The sequence below is a fragment of the Amblyomma maculatum genome, chromosome 1, assembly GCF_055883805.1.
Source record: "Amblyomma maculatum isolate TAMU_Amacu chromosome 1, ASM5588380v1, whole genome shotgun sequence".
NCBI classification, from domain to species: Eukaryota; Metazoa; Arthropoda; class Arachnida; order Ixodida; family Ixodidae; genus Amblyomma; species Amblyomma maculatum.
The window spans coordinates 345,350,830-345,373,258 of record NC_139344.1 but is presented as its reverse complement, the minus strand read 5'-3'; the positions used below and the strand labels follow the sequence as shown (position 1 = coordinate 345,373,258).

The window sequence follows — 22,429 nt, the reverse complement described above, 5'->3', positions numbered from 1 at the left end:
TATGGCGTCTATGCGGAACTGTTTCGCTGGGGGCTGTCACGTGAGCAGAGGTCAGCAGGGATGTCCGTGGGCAATCAGAAATTAAACACCTAAATAAAGCCAGAAACACTGATCTGGAGCTATTCACATATTGCACAAAAAGTGAATATATGCTTTTTTACGTGTACAAATCGGCACACGTGCGACTGCTCTATCGCAGTCAAACATGCGTGGTATAGTTGTTACTGCCCGATGGGAACAGCGGCCCGGCTATCGGCCGAGAAACACAGAAGAGGTAACCAGAGCGTCCTCGTTGGTGTGTACACAGGAGCGCAGTAGTGTGGTGCCTGATGCATTCAGTGCACTTTAAAGATTTCTAAATGAATCCGCAACACTCCATTGTATACGGCATGTGCCATATTGTAATCATCAGAAATTCTCGCAATGATCCGCGTTATTATTACGGCTATATTGTAATTACCTCACGTAAGAGACATCCTTGAGACAACTGAGATGCCAAGTTCGAGGACCTGAGAAAAATGATATGTTTTTAAACAACAAAGTTTTTTAGTGCGTTAGGACTAGAGGCCTCCCCTCAGTTGTTTAGCCATAGTGCGTTGCTTGAAGCCTCCAGGTTCATGTAGCAGGGACGCTCGTTTGACACGCTCGTTGTCTACGGTGGCAGTTTGTGTGACATCACGAGATAACATGTCATGGGCGAATTTGCAGGAGCTGCCAACTTGGGCGGCACTTTTGAGATGGGAATCGAACACACCAGAAACCTTGGATCAGTAACCAGGCACGATGCTCCTGAAAAATGCAGGGTCATTCGTGGAGCTTTATACCTCTGTCAGAGGCTTTCCTATTTCTAATGAGTATGTGCGATCCGAAAAAGGAGTGGAAGCCGAGTATATAACACACCTTATGGGCATTTGGCCTAAAAACAAGCTAAATCGCTCATGATATTTTCGTGGTACCCCAGCTAGTTTGTGTCGAGAACAAATTCCTATAAGTCATCATTTTGCCCGTGATTTTGAAAACGTCATTCGCACTATATAACCGCCTAACACGGTTAATTAAAGATCTAGTTAAGTATAATTCATTATTTCCGCCTTTAAAGGGTCCTTGCACTAAATTACCTCTACGACTGCTGAGATAATGTTTATGAAAATATATTCTTTTTCAATTTCGAGCTGCTACTTTCAGGGATATTTAAAAGCGTTTGCTGAGACACCTGGTATGCATTGCACGCTGTGAACGACTGTGCTCTTGGGGTTTCTTAGAACTCGCTTGCCATAGGCCGATAATTCAGTAACCATCATCTGACGTAGTACGCCCGCCCAGGCCATACTGATGAGCTGAATGCGATATTTCTTCTCTCCCTGTTTTTTTTTTACTCCCTTTTTATTTGTTTGAAAGCGATAAAGTAAATCTTATCTTGGTTACAATCAGCGCTTTTAGACGATATTCTTTGAGGGAGTCATACCGTTTCTCTTTCAAACCTTCCCGTAGCTTTCCAGCTTTCCCCCAAGGCACACGCATACACTAACTAAAATAGCGCGAACAGACCACGAGTAAAGGTCCCGCGCCCGGACGGCTCCACTGTCCGTATGTCCGGGCTCTAATTGCCCGTAAGAAAGACCGCTTGCCGTGCGTGAACGAATGGGAGAGCTGAAGCACGGCTTCCTCGCGGGGTCCACGGAGCAGCTGCACGGAAGGCCATGCGACCACGGAGCGGTCGTAAAATTATCTCGCAAGATAAAGCTTTATGTTTATAGTTATGTTTGGTGCGTCCAGAGGGGGGGTGGCTTGATTTCGTTTCGGTGCATGGGCTACTGCTTTTCGCACGATGATGGCTCTTTCCTCAGCGGGCTCACTTCGTTCGGTTCGTTTTGCGCCTATGCGATCCAACGAAACGTTGATGAATGTTTGGAAGGACCATCGCATTGCGCACATTGCTATGGGGTTTCCGCAATTCTGCGTATTGCCTCAGATGTTCAGTTGGCGAAGAAAGCAGAGAGAACGAGAACTTGCAATAAAGTGTGTCACACCACCAGTTGCCTTTCGCGTCAGATTCGTAGACACAGTGCGGTTGTAAGGCATTTGCCAAAGCCAAAGAGGAGAAGATGCATGTCGCGTGTGTCCGCGCTCAATAGTGTGACGGAGTGGTGCACGAAACCATTGAACCATTTATGAAATACATCCCGGCTTTCTGGCTTTGGGTCATCGCAGATGGCGCTGCGGTTAAGACAACGGTGTAAACATTTAATTGAAAATATCTTCTTAGACCACGGTCAACTGCAACATTATGCAGTATGTGCTGTTTCTGAGAATAAAAAGTCCAGGCAGCTGCACACTATACTTCTCGTCTCTACTATTGCGAGTTCTGGATTACTACTAAAAAGGAGAAGCCGAAACGCTCTCCTATTAACGAAGGATTTCGGACCATGCGCACCACTGCTAGCTACTCTTATATAAAGCCTATCACAGACGTGTAAGTCCGACATTATGCGGAATATATTTGGCCATTTGAATAGCATTTCCCTCGCGGCTTGTAACAGAAATTAGGGAGTCACAACAATGGCGCGTTTTGCTACCACATGAAGATTACGTATCGCTTACGGGCACGTCATATATGACTCTTAGTGCATTTAGCCTGTTAACATTATCGGAGTGTCTGACATTGTCATTGCACTGTGAAGCATCTAGGACATCCTCCGGGCTCCGGAAGGTGCGTCTCCATCTACTACCCAAATGCAACCTCCGCTGTCCAAACGCCGCTACCTACTTCTATCTAGCTTCCAGAATATTGAATCTACTTCATACCCAGATAACCTCCAGATAGCAGAGGCCTCCCAATACTTCGATGGTGAAAAATCATAAGACGAAAACAGGCCCTTTAGTGTAGCTTAAACTCTGCGCAGAAGACGCAAACAGCAGGCAAATTCCAATTCTACTATGCACCGTCACATATGAATAGCATTTATGGTCGCTATCTTTTTTTTTTTAAATACCACACGTACGTGAGCAGAGTTAGACATCAGCGATGTGTCTCGTTTATTTCTGTGTTCATCTGCCATTTATTTTATGGACTGATATACATAATGTAAATCGCTAATCGAATGGGCTTAAATTAAGACCCTCTCAGTTCTCCGTCCACTACTCTGATTTAAGCTCGAAGAAATTAGCAGTACATCCATACTGATGACAACACTACTTCAATTTGGGTTAGGCTAAGACGTACTAAAACTGAGGGCCTCTTGGTTTCATATGTACTTCTTTCTTTCTCGCGCACGTCATGATTCGCACTTTGTATTTATGCACGCGTTTGTCCATAGTGCCTTTTACTTCATTCTATCTGAGGTGCCGAGAGATCTGTCGACACGGCCAGTGGCAATGTGCAGCGCACCTGTCTCCTATTAGGGCAGCAGTGTGAGTGCGTACTTTTTCTTTTCTTTTTTTTTTTTTTTTTGTTCCAGAGCGTGATTTACATCTAACTTACTCTGCTGCCTCGGTGAGGGCCGTTTTGTATCGTGGCAGAAACGAAAGCCAACCATTAAGTGTGTCAGCGGGTTGCTGCCAAGCTAGGTCTCAGGAACGGCGGGCATGACAGTTTTCTTCTGTGACTAAGACGTCCGGAAACTGCGCCCATTTTCCGTTCGGACAGTCCAGTGGCCGGGCCAGATGGTGAGGCGGCACCGTCTCTGCAGCTATACGACCACGGTAATAGCGTCCAGACGTCAGTCAGATTGACTACCCCCCCCCCCCCCCCCCCCTATCTCTCACTCCCATTCCTCTCCCTAGCCCTCAGACTTACATGCGTTATCTTTTTCTTTCACCGAGATTTCCTAGAATAAAAGCAGAAACTGTAGCTTACCTCCAAGACCCCTCCAGTGCCAGTAAAACGACAGCGGGAGGAGAATATAAGCTTAAAGAACAAAGAGAAGAGCAACGCTGCTGAAGAGAGAGTGAGAGAGAGCGAGAGAAAGAAAAAAGAGTATACAGGGCTAAAGACGCGGACTCGGCAGCAGGTATACGGCAAGAAGATTCGGAGAAGCCGCAGAGAAGGTCCTTTTTATCTGCTCCTAACACTGGTGTCCGCTCAGAGACGACGTTTCGGCTGAACGTCCCTGCTTTCGCGTACTCCCAGTTTCTATCACGCTCTGATATAGCACGGGACACTTCCTCGCGTCCCGTCTCACCTGAGATCGGTTGGACAGCCTCGTCTTAGTTCCTATATGCCTTCCGACCGCCATGTCTGTCCGATTTACCTTTCTTTTTCTTTCTCCTTAGATGTGTCTTTTCTGTTGTGACATACTTTTTCCTTTTTTCCTTTTTAGAAATTTGCGGGCGTGTGGGGCATCCCTGTTCCCTTTCTAGATAGGTCGCTCTGCGGACGAGATAACGTCGCGTCTTTTGGAGCTATTGAGTCGAAAGTTACTTGCCGATCGGAGTGGGCTGACCCGGCTGGAGTACAAGGGACGAGAATGAGAAAAGAAAGAGAGGCTCCGGAAAACGGCCGTTCACGCGGGGCACTCGAGCGAAAAGATACTTCACGGGGTGCGCTCTTAGTGGTCGCGAAAGCGGAGCGAATGCAGAGAAACCTTTGAAGGAACAGGTAAGGCTGTCAGTGGTCACCGTCATGGGGGACCTGCCTGCTTTTGATTACTCAATAACTTGAGCACGTTGTTGATGCATGTACTTATGTAGTCTGCTCACTGAGAGCGAAATGAGGCACCCTTTCAATTGAAGCAATTTGGGAAACGGGTTTAGTTATTTTTAAGACTCCAGGGGTGCGAAACACACTTTTGTCTTACGGCAAACTGTCTGTATATGACACCGTTTAAAGGGAAGTATCATTGAAACAAGAAAAAGAAACTATATATATATATATATATATATATATATATATATATATATATATATAGCTCAGTTTCAATCTTTAACTTTACCATCACTATCGACCAGATTGTGTTCAGAAAAACTCCCTTTTCATTAATCTTCCATCAGATTGGTTGTCCGTATTGTTGAATCCTCAACAGAGCATTGATTCCTGCCTGCTAATTTTATATTCTTCTGTAGTTTGTTTCTGCCATTCCATTCTGCACATCCCTTGTTTGTTTGTTTGTTTGTTTGTTTGTTTGTTTGTTTGTTTTTGACAGGCCATCGATGTTCTGTCGTGCGAATAGCACGTGCCCGGAATTCTATTTCTTACGTTTTATTTCCGCAGGAACGCAATTAAATTTACTCCTTCTACCAATATCATCGTTACTGCCTTGTTCTGCAAGATGCGGTGGCGCTTAGTTAAACAGGTTCAAGTTAACCCCGCCACACATATGCACCCACAAATCGCATTTCCGGGTTGCTTTATACCAAGATCAGCTTCTTATCGATAGGCTAGGTTTTGGTACAGCGAATTTCAGCGTCGACAACACACTGTCATCACATCTGGGCGAATCATTCCCGTGTAATTATTCTCTGTCTTTCACGTGACATACTTTCGAGTCCCTCATTCGCGTACCCCCATTCAACGAAACAAGCATTCGCCTGAACCAAGTGACTTCCACTATTGCGGGAAAAGGCCGAAGATTGAATATCCGCAAGCAGTGTCAGTATCACTTGATCTGTGTCAAATTAGAACTGCAAAGTAACAGTGCCCTCAGTATTACTTACTTGATCTTATGTAAGCCTTACTAAATAAATTTACGTAAAGCTCTATTGCCAGCACCGAGAAGCTGGGTGTAGCTGCGGGAAAATGAATCAATATCAGAAATATCACGATTACTGTGAATGCCATGGACATGGTAAAGGTATTCATGATACATGCAGTACTTGCACTGAGATTCAGTTACTGCCACTTAACTGGCTGAAAACAGCTTATTTATTCGATATTTATAGAAGGGCAAGCTGAAGTCGACCGAATAAAATACTTAGAATGGTATATTTATCCAGACACGTTCCAATTATTCGCATCAAAGCGATCGGCTCAGGGTCCTCCTCTTTGAAGATGCATAATAATGACTTCAGAACTGGTATTCATTCATCGACCCCATAGTCGGTTATCTCTTCTCCCGCCCATCCATCCACCTACTAATTAACTCACCTACCCACTCGGCTTCCTATCTCCCAATACGGAAATGCGACCCACCTCAGCACTTCAGAAGCCAACTCAGCAATGAACGTACAAGCGACGGCGAAATCAAACTAAAAGATGCAGCTGGAAGATGATAAATGTAAAAAAGGCAAATGTTTAACTTAGGCAAATCTAGTATAAAGTGCGAAAGCACTAGTTTAGCTTAGCTTTTCCCGGCAAATGATAGATACTGTTCACGTATTCGCCGTTTTCTCACCCGCTGTTGTTGATGCATGCTTAGCGCAGCGTATGTCAGCTTCTGGCAACTATCGCGAAGCATCATGCAGGCTCGTTATCCATTTCAAAGAGGACTGGATTCTCCCTGCTCATCCCGCGAGTTTACACGGTTAAACCACGCTGACGTCGCAAACATTTTTAATGTAAACAAACACAGAGACAACTATAACTTCACACAGGTGACGTCACAAAAACCACCTACCAGTCAGAGCCCGGCCATATCACCTGCCAACTACCACCTACCATGCAGAGACACGCCCATGAAGAGGACCCTGATGTATGCAGCCTACGCTTTTAGGAGCCACATATATATAGATACAAAGTCCAGTTTCTACTAAGGCTTCCGAACGCGCCTGTGTGCCCTAGTGGCAGCGTGTCCAGCTCAGAATCCAAAGGCCCTAGAAGGCTGGATTCCGATCTCACCTTCCAATCTCAATGGCGAAACCTGACTTTGCAGCACCTGCCAATTCGGCCATGACATAATGTCTCTTGACGACGCAGGGAATGCTGTGGCGGTTGGACATCGTATAGTTAGCTGCCGCACTAAACTGAAATGCACAGCAGCTACTGCTACTGTAGAATTGCCGAATCACTTATAGTATATTCACTTAACAGATCTCTCTCTCTCTCTCTTTTTTTTTTTTTTTTTGTTCCGAGTGAGTCTCCCTCAGGCCCTTTTTTTCTTTAGTTAGGTCTCGAATGATTCTAAACCGATCAATGAGCCCTACAGGTGGCTGCTGTCTTTTCGTTCTTTTTTTCATCCGATATTTTCCTTTTCATCTATCTCTCTCTTTCTACTTTCTCACTCTTTGCTTCTTTCTATTCGGCACAGCACGCACGTTTCAGACTCTTGATACCCTGCGGCGCCCGAGTTCCCCAGCGAAAGGCGGCACCGACGTTTTCGTGTGTCCCGTAGCGAGAGGGGCTTGCGTGAACGAAATCAGACACCGCGGTGGTCTTCCCCCTCTGTCCTTCCCCATCCTCCGCTCCGTCCGGTTCTCGCAGACAGCGGGGCTCCGGCGTTATTCAAATGTACCGGCGATGACTCTGTCTCGATCTGGTTGGTCGTCGGCGAGAACGACCACCCGAGAAGGGATGCGACGCGCTCGGCTTCCTACTTGAGAGTGCCTTCGAAATATAGTGTTCCTTTTGCAATTTTATTTTTGGAGAGGGCCATGAAAAAGCTCTATCTAAAACAACCAAAAACGTTGGCTGCGACGTTTTGGAATATTCAGATTGACCTGCGTACCTGAAGTCCCCTGCCAACCGGGGGCCTTTTCCGAGCGCCTGTGTATACTTTTCATATCCGCTGCTGTGTGGTGATCAGCTGGCCAAGTTCCCACATCTGAGTGAATAATACCTGTATAGAAGCAAAACAATGGGGAAGGGGGGGGGGGGGGGGGTCAGAACTGAACACGCGGCTAAATCATGACAGCATGTGGAGGTTACTGACTCTATCATAAACGCATTTCTCTTTGTACAGTAATCGTCGATGACGACAGGGACATTAACCACGGACGCCTGAATTTGTAAAACGAGGAGTTCTCTCTCCAGCTAGCCGGTATTTCGGTCATCCCAGCAATTTTCAGCTCTCGTGGACAGGGAATAAGTGACGTGTCTTATATTCAGTTCAGCCAGTCCTTCTTGTTACACTCGTAAATATAGCAGGACTATATATTTCACCTTATTTTTATCTCGGTGTACCATATCTCCGCTTGAGTGCGGCCTGCTCTGTAAACAGTGCAGCCTCGATCCGGAGGGTAACTAGAAGTCAAGTGCGAAAAATTCCTTAACCCCCGCCTTGCGCTTTCTATCTCTTTGCGTATGATAAGACGGTCATTCGACGCTCCGTAGTGAGGTTCGCTTGCTGAACTTGACGGACAACATTCGGAAGGCGGGCCACTAGGGAATCTACACGGAATTTGCGCTGAAGCAGCTTCCCTATTATAATATCAATGCTATTCTTTCGAATGATATTTGGTTCGACGATATATTCAACATCGTTCTTTAGTAATCCTTTCTGGTAATGTGTGTTTACTCAGTTTCAAACTTTTGGTGTTTGGTGACATTTGTCGTTGGAGAAATCCGTATCAAGGTTAGCCAACACAGGCACATGCATTAGCAGGTTCAGAGGATCAGGTAACCAGAAATGCATTGATGACTTTTCATAACATTTGTGAGACGCTGTCGAAGTTGCTGGTGCAGCTATCACTAGAGGCTCCTTGTGCGTGTGATCACGCAAGATTTGACAATGTCGTTAATGGTCATAACAATTTCTTGTCTGTCATTAAGTCAAGCAAAACTCTGCAGCAAACGTTTGACCTGTAAGGGAGCACGCATGGTGACACTGGAAACACCTGAGGGACGCCACGTAGACCAACTCCGGCCACGACTAGTCACAGGTTCATCACCTAACAAACAGAGCCATGACCGGACCAACGACGGAGCTCAGCGTAGTCCCGGGGAGGCAGAAACTCGCCAAGGTACGGAGGCACCGGAAGTCAGCTCTCAAGCCGAAGACCAACAACCACCACGTCGTTCGACTCGCCTGCGGAAGCCCCCAGATCGTCTTACGTACTCCAGCTTAGGGGGAGGGGATGCAGTGTTATCAAGTACGCGTGCTGATGTATAGCATAAGCTTGACTGTTTACACGTGCCGCATTCTTGCGTATCAAGATCTGTAATCAGTGCGGTTCTGTTATAAAACCAAGCACACCTATCAATAAAGGGGCAGTCCTTTGGCCTCCAGCCGCCGGCTACGTTCCGTTATTTCACATGCATTAGCAGGTTCAGAGGATCAGGTAACCAGAAATGCATTGATGACTTTTCATAACATTTGTGAGACGCTGTCGAAGTTGCTGGTGCACGCTATCACTAGAGGCTCCTTGTGCGTGTGATCACGCAAGATTTGACAATGTCGTTAATGGTCATAACAATTTCTTGTCTGTCATTAAGTCAAGCAAAACTCTGCAGCAAACGTTTGACCTGTAAGTTCTCGCCACACCTTTTCACGCTGATTCGAAGGCTCCGCATACGTCCCCTTAAATCACTTACTACTTCTGAAAGGAAGAAATACTGCGACAGCCACGCGGCAAAAAAAAGCAATCCGCCGATGGCGGAAAGTTTCACATCGCACCCGAGAATATCGTTTCACAATGCCGCGACCTGTCTGCGGATGCAAGGGAAGTATCTCTTTACGACTGCGCCAAGCACCTCGAGTTTCTAACGGAGGAGAACCATCCCCCACCACTTGACCTCACCGCCGTAGCCTCGCAACGACGTTTACAACATGGCACGAGGGAATACACCGACGACACCGCGCTGCAGATGATCCCTGACCAACAAGAAGAGCACCGGGTCGACGCAGGAACGTCTTCAAGCGGAGTTGTAAAGTTTTAAGCGCCCAGCGCGGTCTCTTGTCTCATTCTTCTTTATTTTTTAATCGGCTCCATCGCCTTTGCTTCCAGTTTATTTCCGAAGTCCCTGAATCGCCTCTCTTGTACATTGCTCGGCGCTCGTAGAGGGAGAAGCAAAAAGTGGGCGGCGCCGGTTGCAGCAACGTCAACTATCTTCCGAACGACGTAGACGTTGTGCTGGTGTGCCTGTGGCGAGTAAGAGAAGAAATAAGAAATGTAAAGATATATGTATTTTTTTACGACGCTGCCGTGGGTGGCCGTACAGAAGGAGGCGTCGCTTGAACGGCGCGCCATATACGCCGCCACGTTTCATCGTGTACGACCTCGTAGTCTCTCTCCTGTGTACGCTGGTCTACCACGCCGTCGAGACCCGAGGCGGCCTTCTCCTGCACTCTGCAACGTACGGACGCGTGGGAAGATGGAACGGGCCCATTGCTTGGCGGCAAGACGGCGCGGTGTCGGCTGCGCCCCGCCATGCACTGGTCGACGTTCAGAGGACGATGTTTCGACCTGTGGCACGCTCCTCCTGTACATACGCTGTAAATTTTGGAGGTTCTGCGTGTAAAACGCACGTGCCGAAGACCTCGAGAAGTTGAGTGACACCCACTCGAAGATGGAACCATCGTCTTTTTTATTATCCCTATTCTTTAGCACAGCTCCAACTTCAGCCGCCCCTTTTTTTCTTATTTTTTCTTCTCTCTTTTTCGCTGAATGTTTCTCATTAAAGGAAGACTTTTACGACACGCGTGATGAAGAGCTCTGCGCGACACTCGCTTTAAGGGCGTCCTGGTATATGGACTAGACACACGACGCAATCCACTCGGGTCGAGGTCTGTGGTCCCCCAGCTCGGTTGACCCTTGCCCTTTTCTTTGCAGGTTTGAGGCTGTCGACGGCTTATATTCTGCATCCACTGCAAAGTCAACGAAGGAGGAAGCATTTTTCACCAGCTTTGAGTTAAGGTTGACGGTTATTTGTAGGCCTTTCAATCGTGGCGTTGACGTGCTGTCTCTTTGACGCTGGCCCTTCCAACCACTATGGAGATGAATGCATGAATTCAACGTCAAACGATATTGCGACATATACCTCGTATTCGGCGCCTGTGTGTCACCAGTCGACCTGTGGACGGGGCTTTAGGGAAGCGCAAAGAAATTCATTCGATGTATTCTGTCGTGGATATCTGCGTAAACAGATGTGTAAGTGAAATTGAACGCAGCTGATGTACAAACGGCGTGACATGCAAGCACCGCCTCTCCCTTCTTCTTTTTATTTTGCCGTTTAAGCTTGTTTCCAGCGCTGTTGTTTTGTTCCGATGGACTTGTGGCTTGCTGTGAGACTGTACCAAAAAGCTTTAGTGACTAGAGCACTGAACTGCATCTTCAACACCGCTTACCACAGATAACAACTTTATTGCTGAACTTGCAATCTCCTTGCCCGCTATCGTGCTCTTAAAACAGATCGTCATTGTAGGCTAAAAAATGAGCGTCAAGTCGGATTGCCCCATCACCGTGCGCAGGTTAGATTCAATAATTGTTCAGCATATATATATATGCATTCCAGCCCCGACTCGTGTACCTAGTTTTGCTAGTTCAAAGTAATTTTCTTTTCCAGTGCGCTGGTGCGGAGCTCAATACTGCTTCCGGTGACACTGTTCAACGGCATACCTCAGAAGGCCCAGCTTATTTCCGACTGAGAAACGGGTTCGAATCCATGCTATGTGTCAACACGTTGCTGAAAGTTTAGAAAGAAAAGGTTGTCTTGGTGAGAACTGAAGCATAGCCTGTGACGTCATTAACAAGTTCTTTCTCTAATTGAGACAAAATGGTGCAACGATTTTCTCCCGCGCATCGTCTTCTAAATAAGTTACCAGTGACTAAAATATGAATATATCTCCCTCATTGTCTTTAACTTAGCAGTAGATGCCATTGTCATATCCTCCCTTCACTCAGTACTCCTGAAGAAGCCTCTCGATAAAAACGAAAATGAAATGAAGACGAGTTGATTAAAATGTGCCATTACGACTGAGGACATAATCGTCATCATCATCAAGTTGTTCTGCCGAGACTGGGGAAACATTAGGTCTTAAAAAACGATCTTGGCGTTGAAATGTCATCTTTGAATGTTTTGGAAGTATGTTTGAGTGTTGGCGGAAATTTGAAAAGCCAGCAAGCGCATAGCCAAGCCTGCCCCCCCCCCCCCCCCCCCCCCTTTCAGTTTCTTGAAGCAAATGAATGAAGTAATTTCGTGACAAGTGCCGCCAGAAAGATCGACACATGAAGAGCCTCTTTTCGACCAATCTGAAGACGAGGCTAAGGAGGGCTGAGCAAGCTGGAAGTCGAGCGTCTGAACTGAACGCTGGGAAGACGATGCTGCAGTTAGAAGTAATTATATATGACTAAAGGACGACGTTCAGAAGCATCAGCCACAGTTCAAGAAGGAGTAGCGAGTTGCGACAATGATACCCTGTATAGTCATCACCGCTTCGAAGAGACGACACAGCGAGGGCGGCCTGCTGACCGCGAGACTTGCCGAAAGTGTACCACGTACATGTGCACACTTACGGCATCATGAAACAATTGCAAATTTGTGTTTTGGATCGGATGTGGTGTTGAATTGGATTTGAGCTGTCCTGGGAGAATTCGGAAACACCAGGCCTAATAGTGTACTGCGTATCAACCCGACTGTTACGCAAAAAGCGAAAACGTGGTGAGTGGGTGTCGCTTGCGTCTAGTTTCTCGGTTTTATGAATGCGCAGCCAAAGGAAAATCTACTTCTGGAATGCAGATCACTGAAAACGCGATGGCTAGAATGAGAGAAAGCTGAATTTGAAAAACACACAAATTGCGTGCATAATACACAATTATTTTTTTTAGAGAGCGCATGAACACCCCTCTCTAGTCTTCTCTTTCTCGGAGTCACACGAAGAAAGAAAAATAAAGAACCTGGCGTCTACGTGACCGGCCCAGGGCCGGATTATCCCGAATTCAAAGGGTGCAAATGAACCGGGCCCTCCGTTCTCAAGGGCCCCCGAGAGAGGGAAAAAAATGGCAGATTTCGAGGTTTGGTCCGATAAATAGTGATACCATCTTCCTGATTCCTCATGATTAAAGTAAAGTTAGAGCTTAAGTATTGCAATGTCGAATGCTTCAAAAGTTGTTCGTTGCATCGTGCGGTTAATCCCAAAGCCAGCCTCATATTTCGCCAGCCAAGGTATAAAACTTTGTACTCGCCCATGTAGAGAAAAACAAATCCAAAATGATTTTAGCTGCTTCTGCCTGGTTTCAGCTGGTCCCGCAGCAAATCGTCCTGCGCTATCGAATTAGCCAAGAAAATAACCACTCGATGAAATTATTTTTCACAAATTCGCGTTCTGATTTGCGAGGAAGGACGTTATGTGTCCTGTGATCTCCCGGAATAGCTGTCTAGATGTCAGTCTGTCCGTGGGCTGTGAAGGAGCGTATAGATGCTTAGTCGATGTTCATAAGCAGTCTACAGATTCTTCGAATGAATATGGCATGTGTTCTCTGTAGGAAATTAAATGCGTCAAGTTTCAAACATGACAACATGGGCGAGGTAAGGTAAGAAGGGGGGGGGGGGGGGGGGTAATAGGGGCCCTCTTTATGTGTTTTTGAACCGGGCCCTGGTCACTGTTACTCCTCCCCTGGGCCGGCCTGTGCGTTTTACAACCAACCCCTAAGCTTGTTGTTAAGAAACCGTCAAGCATAGCTTAATCAATTATTTCCGATTACTTTTCAATTGCAACTGTTCTAACTAACCTGCAATTAAGCACTTGAAAAAAAAAAAAAAAAACGGTTGTCTCCCTACTATTCCTGCAGCTATAGTATTTCTCTGCAGTCTTTGTGCTGGCTACTACGAAAGTAGACATTTCAATGTTAAATGAAGCAGATTTCAGGCCGCTGAACAGATCAGGCGACAGGACATAGAAGTAAATGACAATCTCAAACAACTTCGCAGTATGTTGCGAAAAGTAGAAGAATGGGTTGAATATTTGAGCTCTATACATGAAATATCTAAAAGGGGCAGGAGAGCGTAATTTTCCTTAGTTGGAAACTCTCTACAAAGGCCGAATACTTCTCGGACCGAGCTTGTACAGAGCACTTCGCATTCCACGGCCCTTAATTTGCTTAGAAAAAAAAAACAACAAAAAAACAGAACAACAGCATGAAAGTTAGCGCTCGTGACGACTTGTAATCAAGACATCACAAGACAAATCCCCGTTGGTTACACAATGTGAAAACGTCGTCGTGGTTCAAGAATCCTGACAGTAAAGTCCCACAAGACGTCGAGGGCAGGCCAAAACCGGGACCCGGCGCTTCAGTTTCTTTTCTTTGCATCGCGTATTCCAACTACCATGCAGATGGTCTTCTAGAAGAGGAGAAACCGGAAGTAAAAAGGCAGGACGGACTTAAACCAACTAAGAGCTCTGTCCCTTCTCAATGGGAAGATGGCTCCCATGAAATGAAAGGCAGATAGACGTAAAAGCGTTTTTGAATCGGTTCGCCAACGCCGTCCAATCCGCGGGGTCTCTCGAAGCACCAACCGTGCGCTTCGTTCACCTTTTGTGCAGCCGCAGTGTGTCGTGAAGGGTGAAAAGAGAGTCGTCGCATGCTTTGTTCCCTTTGGAAGACGTACAAATGTCTGAGTCCGGTTTGTGTGCCTTTCCCGTAGTTTTGATTTCACTTCCCCCCCTCCCTTGCCTCAGATGCAGGTACAGTTTTCCTTTCCCTTCAGCTTGTGATTCACTTTTTCTCTTTACCTTCGGGCGCTGAAGATGACTTCAGCATTTGGGGAATCGAAGTGATATTTGTCCCCTGCGCTTTCTCAGACCCAGGTGAACTTTCTGCACAGTTAGGTTCCTTTAATACTTCTGTGACAATACCTTTCTTATTTATTTTTCGTTTACTTTAGATCTTTCCTGGCATCCCTACAGCCATTTTTAAGGCTCTCTTGTCGGCAGTCACTTTCTCACGCTCTCTCTTCGAGTTTGCGAAAACTTTCGTGAGGTTGGAGTACTGGTTGAGAGGTTGGGTCTAGGTTTCAGTCTTCCAGTCCAGCGCCTACCTGACAGGGTTGACAGACTGAAGACGAACCGAGGTTGGCGGCCCGATTAAGAAATAGCGTGGGCCCTGCGTTAGATTCAACCTGTGCGTCATATAGAGGCGTACGTATAGGATAAGACTCGCACGGTCAGCATCTCATACGTCCGAGCTTTATGCGCCGCTGCGGATTCCCACTGGGCGTATAACAAGTTTTTCCACGCCACGTTCTCGTCTTGATCAAATAGGAGCAGACGTCTGTAGGCCGCCCCATCCTGTTATTTCCCTTATCCATCGTCCCATCTTATTTTGGACTAAGTCATGGTAGAAAGTTGCCCAGTTTGGGTACCCCGCTCGGGCGAGTCGTTCTGCTGCATACCTCCCTGCTTATTTTTTTTTTTTTTTGTATTCTGGGAAGAAGGAAGAACAGGAGCAGTCATGACATTTACATACAGCACCCCGTTGAAAAAAAAAAAAAAAGCGTGCACTATATATTCGCGCTTATGCGTCGGAGGGTGCACGTCGCGGCCTTTCACAGAACCGGCGCATCGCCACGACAAGTTCGCCACAGAATTTATTTTTTTTTTCCTCTTTGCTCAAGCTATGGCCAGATATGAACTACGCTTCCCTTCCACCTTTGCTTTCACCGTAATCAGGAAGTGCGTCTGTCGTCACTCAAGAATTTGCCGCCGTCGAGATCTTTAGCTACAGAAAGGTGAGCTTCTGAGGAGTCTGTTATTCAGGAGAAATACGCTGACCTTTAGTGGTATATGTTCCAACATTGTTTACAAGGCAAGCATCGAAAGAGTAAACAACGACCTACTGTGCTCGCCTGTTTACTGTTGAACACCAGTTGGCAAAAAAAGTAAAAATAGTACGTTACTGGGTCGAAAAGGCAACCTTCGTTCCAAAAGAAGGGTAATAGCTGTCGCTAAAAAAAACAAAAAAAAAGCCCTAATAAAAGCGGGCATTTAAGCTAGCATGCATAGGGGCAAATATAGTGTAGAATATGAGCCAAAGTAAATCTATACGCTGCAACCGGCATTATTTCCGTCACCTAGGCTCAGTAGTTAGGGCGCTTAACTATAGTGAGCCAGGGGACCCGGGTTCCATTCCGGCTTCGGCGGCCGCTTTTCTGTGGAGGTAAAGCTTAAGGTGCCCTTGTAGTGTGGGATTTCAGTGACCGTTTGAGAACTCCAGGTACTCGAATTTATCCGAAGCCGAATATATGGTTACCTGGTAGCCTGATTCGCTTTGGAGTGTCAAACGTGATTAACCAAACAAATCAACTAAAATGTTTAATATGTGGTTACCGCAGAATACTCGGTCGTCGATGACGTTTTATGCCTACGTGGAACGCATTGGAGTTTACGCATCTGTAACTTTCCTTAATTAAAGAAAATAATTTAGAATGAGGATTAATAGACAGCATGGAGACTGTCTGTGCAAATGTTAGCCACGGATGCATGATTCTGAGGTAGTACGTCCCAGAAATGCAGTAGGTAGCCCTTCGTTTAACCATCTTCGTACTGCCGGAGGGCCTCAAATACGACATGTTAAACGTGGAGTTACGTAAAACCAGCTCGGTTTCCACCGGCTATCTATTTCGCCTTGACCACATTAGCGAGCGGGACGACAAATCGAAACTGAATCAGTTGCATCGAATTTTATCTTAATAAGGACTCATTTTTCGTCGTAGAACTTCTCGTTTTGCGCAAAACGACCATGTCATTAACCATATCTATGTGTGTTAAACCTGCGTTAAACACTTGTGCGTTATCTATGTGTCTTAACCCTGCATTAAACATCCGTGCGTTGACCATGATTAGATTGGGGGAAGAAGCACGGCCCGGACGCATTTGTCCGGTGCAAAAGCTGCCCCCGTTGAAAAAACTCGCGAGGTCAAAGCGGTACCTCTATCATCCCCACGTTTCTTATTTTTTTTTTTTTTTTCTGTGTCTCTGGTTGGGACTCGTGTGCATGTAGCAGCCTGTCGCAAGCGGTTAAGCACCGGACGCACGTAGATTTCGCAACGCGCTAGTTCGCTGGCGCGCTCTGCGAGCTGAGGCGAACAGCAGTCGGGCAGCGAGCAGCGGGAGACGGGATAGGGTGAGACGAGGAAAGGCCGAACGGCGAAACAAGAAAGAATGCGCGCCTAGTGGACTCAAGAAAAAGCAAAAAAAAAAAAAAAAAGAAGAAAAGAACGATACGTAGGTTGGAAGAAGCGTGGTGCGCGAATGGAAGGCACCCGCTGAGCGCCCGAGTGCGTTGGTACGCCCTTGGTACTTTGAGCGCGTACCGTATTTCATGTCTTGCAGTCTGCTTGTGCAGTTTGCCGACGGGCTATATATATATATATATATAGCCAGCCCCGTACGATGTAGCAGCAAATGGCCGTTGAGTGCGAGCCTGAGGTGCGTAGCGACTAGTGAAAGGCTTCAACTCTGCACACAGTGAGCGTGGATAAAAATAAACAATCATTTGGAAGACGTACGTTTTGTAGTTTTATATAGTGATGGCTTTTATAGTCGCTCCATCTTCACCTTGGTTTAGCGTAATGCATTGCCGCTAACGTACATCACTACCCAAGTGGCACAGCTACCCATTATATCCTGGGCAACGTGAGGGCGATGAGGTGTTAACTTAGCATTAAAAAGGTTTCGCCGAGTCGCTTTTTTAAAGATATCTGTAAGATCGTATTTCTGCTTGCCTGAGGATGCCAAGTACGAGGTTCCTTTAATTTTTTCTTTATTTTTTCAAGTCCAGCAAGACACCTAACTACAGACCTATATCATTAAGTATAGTACACGAAGCGAATCACTGAATCACTTTATCACCTGGCATAAACTTCCTTGACAAACGAGATATTTTTTTTCTTTTTTTTTTCGTCGGCCAGCATAGCTTTAGGCGCCACAAATTTGGCGGAACCCAGACACTTGAGTTGATTACCCTTTTTCAACGTGGCTTTCACTCTTTCTTCTAAACAGATATGATATTTATAAACACCACAAAGGCCTTTGACAAAGTCTCCCATTAGTGCTTCGTTACCAACTTTGAACCAGCCTGAACATAAATACAATGGCTATGGTGCGGAGGCGTAAGTTTCTTACAATTAAACAGAACCCAATCAATATTCGTTAAATAAAGTGTTCATCTCCTCTTGCCCGCGGGAAGTTTGGAGTGTCACAGGGGTTCGGAAGTCGGTCTGATGTTGTTTTACAGGCTGATATTGTTTCTTAGGTTCATAGCTTTGTTTAATAAATGAATAGAGTGCATGCAAACTAAAACCTTGGCCCATAGAAACTATCTCCGCCGTGGTGGCGCAGTGGTTAGGGCGCTCGACTGCCTGCTGTGCCCGAGGATGCAAATATCGCTTCCCGGCTGCCGCGTCCGCTTTTCGTGGAGACAAAACGCAAGGCGCCCGTCTGCTGTCAGTGCACGTTAATGAACCACAGATGGCCAAATTTTCTGGAGCCCTCCACTGCGGCGTCTCTTATAGCCTGAGTCACTTTGGGGCGTTAAACGGCATAAAGGAAACTAAACCATATGAACTAAATTGCCTTCTTAAGCCTATCGGTGGCTCTTTTGTACAACACTCACTTTCCTTCCTATGCATGTAAAGACAACAAGCTTTACAAAACGTTTTGCCAGACGTGGGTACCTGAACAACGCGACACAGATAATGCAAGGTGAAAGAAGACATTCGAACGTGTCGAAGTTTCCTTCTTTTATTTGTGGGAAACTGGGTAGAGAAAAGAAACAGCCTCGACGTCTTGTGAGAGCAACCGGCACTAACGCTCGCAATGTACAATACACAAGATTGTGCTTGTAGCGAAACCATAAACGCGCAAGAATACATAAGAGTCTGCCCTTCCGTCTCGGATGTGAATAAAGGTTTCCTGCATTGTTAAAATAAATAAATAAAATAAATATAAGAAAATACGTTGTTATAAGCTGTTTAGTGGTCCCGTCATTAAGCAATGAATGTCGTTTTTGGCGCCGTTCCCAGCTCTCAGTATGTATGAAGCAACTAGGGCTAGACTTATGTGTCACATTTTTCTGATGGAGGGCGAGGGAGGCGGAGTCCCACTTGACCTATGCATTTCTTGGACTTCTTTCGTCGATAAAGGGATGTTGAGCATGACCATTTCAAGGAAAATGTGTCATTCTGTACACGATTAAAGAAACCTACCCTTGCAAAGAAGCGGAATTACAATGTTATTCATAAAAACGCGAGTAAATTCGAGGAGTGTCTGGCTGGGAAATGCTGTTGGTGGGCTTTTGCGTAAGAACGGTTAAGCAAGAAATGCGTGTACCTGCATTGTCGTTCCGTTACAGAAAGCACGTGAGGCTGCAGTGGATATATACGCAAAAAATCCTTGATTAACTACGACGGCAAACAAAACATTTGAGCGCTTTCGAACGTAGACAAGTCGCCGTACCAAAATTAAAAAAAAAAAAAAAGAAAAGCTAAAGGGAGTGTATGCCATCTGTGGAAGGTGAATGCATGGCTTGCTATGCTACTCATTACTGGTTGCCTTGTACAGTACATTAGGCCTAATTCTGCGTCTGCTGATTGTTTTTGCCCCGTGAGCGCTGTTATCTGTTGCAGAGTTCCGTCGCCACACAATAAAAAAAAAAAAAAATAAACCGCCGTCCAGACTCAGTTGTCACGCCTGATCGGCCGACGCCCTACATCCTGAACACAACGACAATTACGAATTAATTTAGCTTAATTATCCCTCAATCGACCCAATTGATCATGTCCTCAGACGCGGCCTCGCTTCGGCGAGTGCGTTAATTGGCGTAACCTTCTATCACCTTTTGACATTTCGCGAGATCTACTTCCGAAGGCACTTTTGTTCGCACGCGCCCGACCCCGCGGGAAGCTCTCGCGCAGCTGTTGTGAGTACATGCACGCGGCGAGAGTCGCTCGCTAATTGACTTCGTGACTTTTCTTCTCATATACAACGCTAGGAGCTGCACCTCGCGTCCGATAGCCCAGAAATGTCGGCTGACGACGGAGAGAGCATCTCGCCGTCGCACAGCTCCAGCCGCGCGGCGCCATCGAGTCGCCCGCGGGCAGGGTTGTCCTTCGCCCCGCGAAGACCGCAACAATCTCCAGGGGCGAATGGGCAGAGATTGTCCCTCCCGAGCGCCGTCGCCGACGACGTCCGCCTCCGAAGAGCAACTCGACCGCTTATGAGAAGGCTAGCTTTGCTGGCTCGCCGTAGGCCTCCCTCTCTCTTTACCTGTAGTATAAGGTCTGTCTGTGCGCGTATGTTTGTCCGTCCGTGCTGGGAAGCGCGCTCGGTGGTGGCTGCTGCGGTCGCTGCTGGCGCAAGATGCGAGGTTCGGATAAGAAAGGCCGTTCCTGGCAGTGACGGATGTGGTAAGGAGGAGAAGGAGGAGAGAGGTGCAGGTAGACCCTTTGCGCGCGCCAAGAAACTGGCTGCTCTTACTTTTTCTTCGTGGCCCCCTTTGGCGTTTTCTTTTCTTCGTTACTTTCTGCACTCTCTTTACTAGCTTTATTTCACCTTTCCTTTGCCTGTTCTTTTTTTTTTTTTTGTTTTGTTTCATTCGCTTTCCTGCACGGGGTAGAGCGGCGGCGACGCGGCGGATATTTCTCTCCTTGCCAAAGCGATCGGCGACTTCGATAAACGTGCCGCTCCGTTCCCGCGTCCTTTCCTCGCTTGGCAGCGGAGCGCGCGAGCGACCAGTCGGGTAGGGGAATCGCACGCTGCCTGGCCTCTGAGCTCAGTTTTGTGTCGCTCCCAGCTGAGATAGAAGAGAGCGGCCGAAGCCAAGGTATTGAAGGGGGAAGAGGAAAGATAAAGGTGGCGTATATCGGAAACCTTGCGCGAAGCGGAGAGTGCGTAAGACAAAACTTCTCAAACGACCGGGAGAGTGCCTAGAATGGACGTGTTGCGTACGAACTTGCACGTGTGACAACCACGAGGTTGACCTTGGTACAATTCAAGGGCGTTTTAGCGCACCACGCCCTGAGCGGCGAACCTCACGTGCCAGAGTATTGGAAGAGAATAATGAAAAGAAAGAAATCGACCTCTTACACGTTGCTACATCTCCTGACCTATTCTTACGGATTTGCAGGCGACACATACGCACATTATATTGCCCCAGAATTCTGTACTGGACATCTGGTCCATGCTGCTCTGGGGTGGCCAAGTTCGTCGGTGAAACCCAGGGTTGCTTGCTGAAAGGGCTCCGGTTGCTGTCTGGCGTACGAAATAGAAGACTGTATCTGTCATCGAAACGACGCATATCCGAAGGCGTTCACTGTTGCCTCAAATCCGCCGCGAGGACGGAACGAGTTGTGCCACTCAAGTCACATACCCTCTAACATGGTGACCGTTTGGGCTACGGTTGGTGCGAATCTAACATATTTAACCAGCGAAAGACACACACACAAGAAGAGAAGTACACGTGTACTTCCCTTCTTATGTTCAATAGGTTGGATTCGCATACATTCCTTCGGATTGTTACAGCTCGTAAAATAGGCCACATTTGTGGTTCTGCTAATGCGTTATTTACCTCTTGCCTTCCACTCAGGGCTTGCTCATTGTGAAGGTATCAATTACAGTCTTGCGAGACTTCAATTGTTGAACGGCAGCGTTTCGAAAATGTTTACGGACGACACAGACGTCAGTAAAAGTGCCCGTTCCTACAAAACTATTGCGACCAGACCTCGGACAAACAATAAATCAAAGCAGTTAACAGCCACACGAAAGTTGTCGCCTCTGGTTTTCCAGCTGACGTGCCAATTGTATACCTTTCCGGCGCCTCCAAACAGCGTGTCGCCCCGCCCACTTCCTAACCCGCCTTGCGAGGCGCACTCACGCTACGCGGAGCTCCACTTAGCGCAGCGAGGTGCCACAGCCGACACGCTTTTACAGATTGCGTGATGCGACGTTCGTGGCACATTCCGCGCCACGCGAGGCGAAGACGTCTGAGTCGCGTCAGAGCGCGTCGCGACTGGAGCAAGAGACTATATAAAAAGCGACAAAACAAATATGGAAGCACGCAGGGGAACGCATTGCGCCTCGTCCGGAGAAAGGCTAGACACGCGCGCTCACCAGCCCGCGCTACGACGTTTCGCTGGGCGGTGTCAACAGCGCTGTAAAGCTTCGTAGATGCTGGTTTTCGCCACGTGAGGTGTAACTCGAGTTGACTCCGCACTTGAAACAAAATTGGAGTAGGAGCGGGAGGAGGAGGAAGGAAATAAATTAAGAAAGCAGCAGTCATCGTATGTCACTCTGCCCGCCCGGCTACAACTTCAGAGCACCAAACACGTAATTCAGCAGACTCAGCAGCAGCACAAGAGACGGTAGTTCTACTCATCTGACAAGACAACAGCAGGTGCCCAGTGAGGTCCCGCCAGGGCTGCGATGGAGGCCCCCCGGTCCCTCTGTCGGGTGGAGGTGCGGTGGGTTGGACGGACACGATCCGCTGAGCATCAAGGAGCAGCCGCGCCCCCCTCCTCACGTCTGTAGGCAACGTTCCGCTACAACTCCCCCCCCCCCCCCCCCCCCCTTCGCTGCCCCCACCACCCTCGTTGCGCTCTTACCATGAGTGAACGGCGAGGCAGTGA

At 47.2% G+C, this 22,429-nt stretch overlaps 1 long non-coding RNA gene across 1 annotated transcript in view; it reads left to right on the top strand.

Annotated features, from left to right (window-relative positions):
* LOC146207655 (uncharacterized) overlaps nt 1–22,429 on the top strand; it is a 123,824-nt gene that overhangs the window by 91,180 nt on the left and 10,215 nt on the right. The window contains exon 2 of the long non-coding RNA XR_014703332.1: nt 3,343–3,411. This is a non-coding gene — a long non-coding RNA (uncharacterized LOC146207655). The remainder of the gene's footprint in view (nt 1–3,342; nt 3,412–22,429) is intronic.